This window comes from Cupressus sempervirens, chromosome 8 (assembly GCF_028749045.1).
Source record: "Cupressus sempervirens isolate cs-2001-9-10 chromosome 8, ASM2874904v1, whole genome shotgun sequence".
Classification (NCBI taxonomy): Eukaryota; Viridiplantae; Streptophyta; class Pinopsida; order Cupressales; family Cupressaceae; genus Cupressus; species Cupressus sempervirens.
In genome coordinates this window covers 433,056,326-433,066,668 of record NC_143125.1, presented here as the reverse complement: position 1 = coordinate 433,066,668, position 10,343 = coordinate 433,056,326, and the positions used below count along the sequence as shown (strand labels likewise).

General features: G+C 34.8%; 1 pseudogene; it reads right to left on the bottom strand.

Annotated features, from left to right (window-relative positions):
- Nucleotides 1–216: 216 nt before the first annotated feature.
- Nucleotides 217–1,353, bottom strand: LOC149543088 (receptor-like serine/threonine-protein kinase NCRK; annotated as a pseudogene).
- Between the last annotated feature and the right edge of the window lie 8,990 nt (nt 1,354–10,343).

The following is a 10,343-nucleotide window of genomic DNA, read 5'->3' as shown; positions in this document are numbered from 1 at the left end:
AAAATGATATAAGAAAAGGGATCCTAGAATTATTAGTCATTAAACCAAAAAGTGAAACAAGAAAAGAGATATCATCATTATTGAATCATCAAATCAAAAGTGAAACAAGAAAAGTGACTTCAGTATTACAGAAAAGTTAAGCCATGTCATGAATCCCAAAGAAAAATATTGATAGAATAGGGCTAATGTAGACAATTAGAATTTTAATTTACATACCTAAAATTCTTCCTCTACCTGTTGTCTATTGCCATTCAACTTCTTCACAGCAGCACAAAATCCATCATGGAACTGGGCTTGATATACACAACCAAAGCCACCCTTTCCCAGAAGATTATAACTACTAAAATTATTTGTTGCCTCATGCAAAGCAAGGTAATCGATTGCAGATGCACATTCTCTCCTCTTTGTAATTTGGAAAGAGCTCAATGATTAATCAACGACCCAAGTGATATTCCCTTACTGCCATCTGAAAAGACAAGTTGGTTCAAAGTTTTATTAGTAAACTCCTTTTAATTCCATTTGTACCCAAAAAGGGACTACAATAAGAATGCCCAAAACTTCCTTTAATGGATGTATCTGCGGCCCTGAATCCCATAAAGAGATTATGATGATGCTTATTCAAACTTCTTAAATTGTAAGCTTAACATCTATAGAAGAGGATCCCACAGGAAGTTTTTCAACCATTAAGAAAAGAGAAGAAAACCTGAACCATCAATGTGTACTCATCTTTGATATGCTTGAACTTGAGATGGTGGATGAACTAGATATGAATTTCGCTTGTGCACCCAACTACAATATGAAAATAGCAAGATGGCTCCAATAAGGAATGGTGCAAAGATGATAGCCACAAGGATTAGAACTTTGAGATGCTGGCTTTCATGGCTTGTTGAATTTTTTTGTTCCATTTTTGTTGCTGAAACATTTTTTTGGAATAATAAAAAACATAATATCTATCATATGGCACAAAATGTGTTACTAGATTCAGGTTTCTATAATATCTACACAACTTGAAATGTTAAAAAAATAGATAAAATTAGAATGTTTTGACTCTTGGAGCACCCATAATTCTATTTCAGTAAATGAAAGCTCCTGATAGAGAATGAATATGTAAGTTCATTTACCCATTGTAGAAGAATGGTAAAGATGGTGTGAACTGGGAGCATGCAATGGTGCATATGATAGGGAATGAGTCCTCTGCCTTTGAGGAAGATAAGATATTCCAGATGATCTCTTGCCATTAACATACTTGAATTGAAATGTTCCAATGACACAACTTCCCCAAAATAAAATAGCCATCAAAAATGATTTTGCCATCATATCTGATTGAATAAACTAAGTGGCAATAAGATGCATTCAAACTAGTCCAAACACACCTTGAGAAGTAATAAATAGTTTCTTGTGCTATAATACCCGCTTCATGCAATCTGTGCACCTTCAAGTACACAATTGAAGTTCTTCAAAGTTGTATCATAAGTTCAATTCCTTCTAAGGTTACATGTATCAATTTATATATGGTCATTAGTAGATGCATGGCTATCACTATAGGGACTCCTTCTTAAACTTGTGTTTCTAGTCGAGCAACAGAAGTCAGGGTACAATCTGGGTATGTCAATGAAAGACATAGATTATATATATATATATGTGTGTGTGTGTGTGTGTGTGTGTGTGTGTATGAAGCCTAAAACTTCTATATACATAATAAGCTAGAACCATATTAATCTTTTTAAACTATATTAATAAAATACTGTGTCATTATTCATATTAAAATGGTAATGTAACCTTAAAAAAAAATTTAGTGCCCTGAATCCTAAGGTTGAATGCAGATGGTAGAATGAAGAGTTTAGCTTGAAGCTTTGAGCTGGATATATGGACCAAATATATGGCATATATATAATATAAACTCAGGGTCCTTAGTCTTGTCATATTAGGGCCTACACTTGACATACTAGGGACAAGGTCTTTGGTATTAATGAAACCCTCTAATTCAACAGATTTGCAGAATATTCACAAAAAATTCACAATTTGATCTACTTTGTATTATGCTATAACTTATTGACCTAAATATTACCATAAATTCTTAAACTTTGATATAGCTATTATCATATTCTGAATAAATACTATTGTTGATGTCAAGGGCAGTTCAAACACAAGAAGTTCCTGGATTGCTCGAGAATTTTTTGTGCACTTTCAGATATAGTTCAAAAAGGGGATCTTCCAAAACTAAGTTACTACACAATGACACACAATCGTCCCTTAATTTATGACCATTCAATTATTAGAAAACTCAAATAATAAATGTCTTCTAATGACATTAAAAAATACAAACTATATAAAACCACCTTTTTAGCATTACAATAACTACCTTGAGCTCCAATAGATCATACACCTCTACTGTAGGTGGAAATTGTCATTAATTGTTGCAAATCAATTTTTATGCAAGCAAAAATGAAGATGGAACAGTCATATATCATCTAAAACATTATTTACAAAGATTTTGTACTTGCAGAGCTGAGTAAAATGTGATTTATAACAATGAAAAAGAAACAATCCTCAATGTATCTATGTCTCGATGATAAAGTAATATTTTTGTAAGTCAGATTACCTAATCAGTGCAACTGAACAATTCATTTTGTTGGAAGTTGCCAAAGAACTTAAACAAAAGAGAGAGCATAATAGTTGAATGTAATTGTCCTACAATGTTTTCATTCTGTCACTATCACTCTTATTCCAATGGTTCATGCCTCCTTCAAGAACTCTCTTAGGATAAATATGAAGATCTCAATAACCTCGAAGCCCATGAAACTCAAAAACCATTTGAATAGTTTTGATCACATTCACATTATCCATGAGCAATGGAGCACACAACTTCATAGAAACTAAACAATAATTCAATACAAGATTTGAGGATTGTACTTCTATAGCTGTTAGGAAGTAGTTTATATATGCGAAAGAGAGGGAGTTCCAAAAATTGTCACTGATCACAAATTGGAAAATCAGAACAACTTTCTACATAACTATTCTCCACACATTGCTGTCAGTACTAGAACACAAGATTTGAAGCAAATATTTAGAATTAAATCTTATTCATCTATTCGAAAATTATTAGTCTTTTAAGAAATAGCTCATAGTGGGCATATGTCTCCAAGAAAAGTGCAAATGAAATTTAACAAACAAGAGCAGTAACTGCAAAGATGATAATGAATTTCCAAAAAAAATTATTTTGAGCACACAATAATCCAAATTTTATCAAACATCAAGAACTCAAGGCATTCATCTATGGCCAAAACATTAACAATGGAGAAGCTAGCCAAAAACTTTTTGACACTTCACTGTTACAAAAAACAATTTTGTCTTTCAAGTCTTTTCCTACCAAGCAAAGGATGGGATTGCCATCTCTACTTCAAATTTTCATTATAGCTGAAGAATTAATAAAGGAGAAGTGAACCAAAAACTTTCGAGGCTTCACTAGAACAAAAAACTATTTCAGTATTTCAAGACTTTTACCAAGTAAAGTATGTGCTTACTAACTTCTAGATTTGTGAAGCTTGCTAAAAAAAAGTCTATTATCATCCATTAGTATGAATTCAATATTTGGACATAGATCCAAATGGGTGAGATAAAATCTAAGCCGCAAAAGGGACATGGCCTTACAGAGAGAATATAGGTGTCTAGTGAACTAAACTTTAAGATATAACCAGTGATATCAGAAATATAGATTTTCCACAGCTTTATCCTTGCACTTAAATATATGCTAACCTTGAACCTAAACATCATCTATAAAACAACTTTGTGACCTAAAAGAATTAACAATGGCTCTATTTTTTAAATTGCGATGAGTAGAAGAGAAAGAGAAAATGTAAAGGCATTGAATAGCTTTGGAATTTGCCTCTGCAACTTTTCGATAGATAAAAAACTTGGAATGATATCTAATGACCAGATTTAAATATGTGAATAAAGTCCTCATTTTACTGCTAAATTGGATAATGGAGGCTCTTTCTTGAAGAGGCATAATTGATAATATAGTTTTGGCCTATTTTGCACTGAAATTATTCCAAAGTGGGGTATAAGGATAGCATGACCAGTCAAGGAAGTGGCCATGGAACCCTATACAAATATCTTCAGACAGGCCAAGATTGGGATAGAGAAATCTCAGCTAGTGAAAAGTATAGTGCAATTGATGTTTCACCCACTTGCTATACCAATTCTTCCAAGTCAAAACTAATGGATAGTGAGGCAACTACGACAAACAAAAAATTACCCCCCACAGAAAACATTAAATCTCTTGAGCCCCGTGAGTGTAAAGTTCCCATTAGAGCAAAACTTATCCACATGCTTTCTTTTCAGTCACCAACAATAGGATAATATTGGAACTATAGGGTGGTCTATTCTTACCTCCTTCTCCTCTCTTGTCGACCCTGCACCAAACTCCTGTCCACTATAATCACCATGCGCGCAAAATTTTTTTTTAACACTGTCATGACCTTTTATTATCACATATGTTCTGAAGGTCAAAATTTAATCAATTTAACCATTGTTAAAATTTTGACCATATCAGGCCCATTTTTTCAAAAAAAATGAAAATAGGCCTTTGGTCAAAAATGGAGGCCTAGTGTACTAGTGAGCTATTATCAATCATTGGCTTGTTGATCACTTTAATGTCATAAACATTTGGGGTATTCCAATCAAAAGGCTCTAGAAGAATACTTCCCATTTTCTTTTTATTGAAGTGTGAATCCAAGATCAGTGTGTCGTCGATGTATTTCTTTGAGAAAGTCCTCAACCTAAACAACTTCATGTTTTTTGTTCTAATTTGGCAATGCCTCCATAAGAATGCATCAAAGTCATCTTGACAATCTGCTTATAAATACTCAAGGCAAGGGAGGTGACCACCATAGCTAGTGGTAAATGTCTTGTTTAACTTACCTCTCGGTGTCAAAATTGGGCCTCAACAAGTAGAACTTTCTCAGTTTAAGGATTTACAATTTGGCACTTGCATCTTTAGCAGTTGCCAAAGTGCACTTGTATCCTCTACATGATAATGGGAACCACACAACTTTTACCTTTTCTATGGAAAATACATTATGTACATCCAGGATTTACTTGTAGAACTCGAGCATGATGATTTGATCACTATAATGTTCAGGTAGTAGATAGGGAGGTCATTAGAACCCATACACATGGATATAGGTGTGTCACAAACTCTTTGTGAACCACATCCCCCATGGCTTGATAAAAGTTTTCTCCTTCTTGGACAATTAAAATATGGGGTCCCCTTATAGGCATATTATTCTATTATATAGGAATGTACCATTAGCCTTGCAAAATATTGCAAAACATATTTCAAAATGGAGCCCCCATGTGGTCTTTAGTCTCCAACACTTCATATTATCAACACAAATCTATCATCCAAACTACTTAAGATGTCATATAAAAATCGTGAGCCTGCTACAACTCTTTTAGTTGTCAACCAATATTTTCAAAGATCATTTGTGCCTAGTCAAAAAAGGTAGTAGATTCAATAATGTTGAGATTAGATAATACATCCTTGGGGAATATTCTTTCACATTTAATTCCATAAATATGCAACATAAAGTAATGATGATCCCTTGGATGGGTAATATGCCTTTTTTCCTAGAGATAGTGGGTGAGGAGGATTATCCACTATGTGTTCACTTATCGCTTGCATTCATGCTCCATGGATTGATACTCCCTAAGGGTAAAGACCTTATTGTTCAAAGTCATGTACTTTCTTCTAAGAGTCTGGAAGACTATGGTTGTGTTGATAGAATCAAAGGCAACAATGATAGTATTGTCTGGTAGAGAACAAAATCATGTAGCTGTTGAGTAATTATTGTCCAAGGTGTTGCTAATTTTTGGACAGTGAATGGATGTAGGAAAGAAGCATTTCTAAACTATACTAGACTATGAAGGTTGATATAGTATTCCTATTGAGAAACATTTCCTTTGTGTACATCTTCCTTGATTTCCTCTTAAGTTGCATTCTTTGATGTCTATGTCCATTAGAAACCAAACCAAGTTCTCTATCTTCAACACTTGGAGCACATCATCCTTCATATATTTCATTGTTAGCACTACCTTTTCAAACTCTTTAATCAACTTTTCTCTTCTTTCCCATGGGTTTGATGATACTTGTGTCGGGTTTCCGTTGGTGTGGATGATGAGGAAGCTATGCTCTCGACTCTATCTTTTCCTACAAGATAATATTTTATTAGTATACAAAGCCAACACAATCTTAGTAAAACCCAAATTGAATTATTACTTGTGTCCAAGCCTCAGGGTTTCTAATTACTCATTCACAAGTTACTTAATGAGGATTAAGGAAACTTGAAGCTTTGATATTCAAATCCATAATATGTTATCAGGTAATTGATGTTGGAGTAGGATTAAAGAGGAAAATATTCCCCCAAAAGATAATCACTTGATGAACATTATAACAAGGGCTTGGGTATGCAAAAATCATTTCTTTAATACCAACTATGAGAAAAAGAGTAAGTGGTAGAATGAGATCCTAGAACCTAATGATCTAATGTCTAGTTTTTAATAAAGGGTGTCAAACGAAAACTAACAAGGGTACTTCTGATGTTTGACCTATTATTGGGCCAACGTTAAAGAGGGTTTCAAGGGAATCCCTCTTTTCAACTACAATTTTGGACAATGCACTTAGGGGGGGGGAGTACTTCAAACACCAAGGCAAGGATCATGAAAGGACAAATTAGGGCATCAAAAGATAAGCTCCAAGGGAACTTCCTTCTACACATTTTTGACACAAAAATTGCTAACCTTTCAAAAACCCTTTCAAAGATATGCCCCAAAGGTGTCTTAGATCCAAGAGGAAGAAGCCCAAAAACAAGACCAAATTTAGGCAAGGTAGAACACTCAACAACCTATGACTAGGATACACACCAAAGGCAAATTGCCTATGAGTGAGGAAATGGGAGGACATTTTTGCCTTGTAAAAAAGGTGTTCTGTTCAATGCAGTTCTGCAAGCATTGGACATCTGCAAAGCAATCTTTAGGGGGTTCATGTGTTGAAAGCAAAATGTGAAGCCTCTCCTTCAATTGGCCCTCTATAAATGGGTAGTATGGTGTGAGATTGACAAGAGTAGGGGACTCAAATGACATTTTGTGACAATAAAATGTGCAACATAATTCAGTCTAATGACATTACATCAATAGCATTACTAGTGGAAGGCTTTAGGTTTTCAATAAACCTCATGAAAGAAGAGCATGCCATATTTAGTGTAAGCACCTAAGCTTGAGACAACTCAAACCACTGGAAGAAATGAAATAATCAACCAAACATATGAAAACATAAAAAATGTATGAGGTAAATACCAGTTTAAGTGTAGAAAGTGCTAGATTTAGAGCCGAATGTGAGAGATGGAGTCCAGTGTTCCAGATGAGGAGCCAGCGTCGGGAAAGCAAGTAGCACTAGCATGGGTCGACCCAAAGTTTTGTAGCTCCAGCTACTTCACGTGCTTGTAACAATGAAATTGAAAATCATTTTTCATGTTAAAGTTAAGCCCGTGTTGGTCAAAATTTTGACCAACACGGGCTTAGATTTTTTAAAATAAGAAATTTCTCCTTCTACAATCTGACTAATCAAAACCTTATTAATTGATGGTTGAAATTTTTGGTCAAAAAATGACCTCAAATGTACTAGTGATAGTTACAAAGTAGTAAAGGAAGAGTTAAGTGATTGGTCTATGAAAATCAAGACCATGAAAGTGTGGAGAAATGTCTAAGGGAATTTTGATTAGGATTTGGATGGAAATTGAATCCTCTTACTTTCCATTTGGATTCCTTTAAGTTTAGCTGACAGAAACAAGTATAAAACCCTTACAAATAGGCTTATTTCTAGAAACATGGTCCATGGACTGATTGGGTACCTAAGACCTTGAAAATATTTTAGTTCTTTGAAAAAAGTATCTAGAATTTCACTTATCTTGGGGCCTGGTTAAGGGAGTTTTGGAGATATTGGCTGAAAACCCTATCAGGAGGCCTAATTGGGGCTCAAAAGGCCACTATCCCTACTTGAAGAAATTAATATAAAACCCATGAAACTTGTGAGTAAGGAGACCCCAAAACTAGTTGAAATGACTTTCCTAGAAGCCCTTCCATATCATTTGGACTTGGTCATGACCATGGACTATTAGAAAAGGACTTAGTGCATTATGTCCTATTGACAAAGTGAAGAGAGTGTGAAGACATACATTTATAGAGAGGTCATTGAGGAGATGGGAGTAGTAAGAGAGATTCCCTTGATGTAGGGGTCTTGAAGTGAACCCTAGAAAGGCAAAAAGAAGAACCTTTAAGGTCCTAAAAGTTATTAGAAAAAGGTTGAAGGACTCTCCTAATCAAATTGGTATCAAAGCTTAACAATGTTTGGGCAAGTACGTGTTAGAGTTTGGTGGTGAATCAGTAGGTGAGACAACCATGGTAACTAATGTAGAGTTAGCTAAGGAAATAATAGAGAAATGGGAGGAGAATAGAATCCTCAAGGAATCCCTAGAGTCTATGAGAAATAATTTGGATGAAGTGGTAGAGACTACTAACAAAATCAAGGAAACACTAAAAGATAGTGCAAATAAGGGTAAGGTAGTAAATGAAGAGGATGTGATCCCTAAACCTAACAAACCATTACAGGAGGAACCCTTCCATAAGGCCATCAAGGCATTGGGTGGAGAATATTTGGAAGGGATACCATTGTTTAGTGGAAAGATGGATTCTAAGTTAGTAATAGAATGGATAGAAGGCATGGAAAATAATTTTGAATGTGAAGGAGTTACTGAAGCCTTAAAAATAAAGGTAGCCAAGTCAAGATTGAGTGGACCAACTCTGACTTGGTGGAAATTTCTTCAAGAAGAAAGAGAAAAGGAAGGAAAGAAGCCAATATCTAGTTGGAAAGCTATGGTAGCTAAGGTAAGGGAGAATTACCTACTCGAGGATTATAAAATCCAACTTCACAAGAAAAGAGAAAACATCAAACAAAGAGACCTAGATGTCTCTAGATATACAAAAGAATTTCAAAAGTTATGCCTTAGATCCAAAGTTCAAGAGGAAGAAACTATCAAGGAAGCAAGATATCTGAGTGGTCTTAGGTGGAAGATACAAGAAGAAAATAGTCTTCTATCCCCTACTACTATCCATAGGTGTTATCAATTGGCATTTAAAGTAGACGAGAAAAGTAAAAAGAAGCAAGACCCTAGTTCAAGATGTATATGAAGAGGAAGAGACTCTAGAGGAGGCCATAAATGTGAATTTGGTGGTAGAAGTAATGAAAACAAGAATCAAGGTAAGGCCAAGTTGACTGAATAGAGTAATGAATCAAGAGGTAGAGTTAGACTTGGTAGAGGTAGGGGCTTTAACAGTGATGGAAGATGCAAATTTGGAAGTTTTGGAAGAGGCTCTTATTTTTATAGTATGAAATGTTACAATTGTGGTCAACTAGGTCATCCTTCCTATGGATGTCCTAAAAAAGCATCATCCTCACAAGGTAATAATAAGGTTTCCTATGCACAAGAGGAAGCTAGTAGTGAAAAATCCCCTAAAGTAAATCTTGAAGTGAAGCTAGCAAGGAGGAACCTAAGAAAAGAAGGTCATTATCCAGAGTCAAATGCAAGATCCTTGGAAAAGTTTGTAGAGTCATCATATAATATCAGAGCAAGTGGTTAAAAATTTGAAGGTTACCAAGATACCTCACACCCACCCTTGCAAGGTTACTTGGATGAATAAAGGACATAATTTTCTTGTTAATGAACAAGCTTGGGTTGACTTTTCTAGAAGAGGTTAATAAAATAGAATTCTTTATGATGTTTTACCCATGGATTCTTGCCATCTATTGTTAGGTAGACCATGTCAATATGATAGAGATGCAATGCATCATGGAAAGAACATGCATACCTTTAAGAAGGATGAGGTTACTTATAAAATACAATCTCTTGTTGAAGAAGGGGAAGATACATTAGTGAATCCAAATGTGCTTCTAATGAGTGGAAACAGAGTTTTTACATACCTTAAAGAAGAAGAGGGGGTTGGTTTTTCTATAGTTGTGAAGCCTGAGGAGGAAGTAAACTCAAAACAAGCACCACTACCTGCAGAGGTAAAATAATTATTGGATCATTTTAAATACATTATTCATGATGGGGCACTAAAAAAACTACCTCCACAAAGAGCTATAAGCCATCAGATTGATTTTGCACTAGGGGATTTATTGCCTAATAAGACTACATACAAGATGACATCAAATAAGAACAAGGAGATTGTAAGATAAGTCAAAAAACTACTTATCATTTCCTAATAAGAAAGAATATTAATCCATG